Genomic DNA, 327 nt, shown 5'->3' with positions numbered 1-327 from the left:
CCCCCCCCCCCACCGCACTAACCGAAACCCGCGGGCAGGCCGGTTCCCCAGCTGTCCGGTAACGGCCGGCCACGGGAAGGGCTGCAGGAGGCGGTGGTGCCTGTCACGGCCGGCGAAGGCAGCGTCCCCACACCCCCCCTAAACACCCCCTTCCCTCAGGCACAGCCCGCCCAACGCCTGGGCCCGACGGGAGCCTGAGGCGGACGGCGGCCTGGGCCGGGCCGAGCCCTCCCCACGGCGAGGCGCGCGCCCCCGCAGCCGAGCGCGGCTCCCCGGCCGCCTTCCCCCCGCAGAAGCCGTTACTTCCCCCACTCTATCCCCCACCTC

Source organism: Calidris pugnax, unplaced genomic scaffold (assembly GCF_001431845.1).
Source record: "Calidris pugnax isolate Ruff unplaced genomic scaffold, ASM143184v1 scaffold10, whole genome shotgun sequence".
NCBI lineage: Eukaryota > Metazoa > Chordata > Aves > Charadriiformes > Scolopacidae > Calidris > Calidris pugnax.
The sequence above is the reverse complement of the archived record's forward strand: the minus strand, read 5'-3'. Positions refer to the sequence as shown.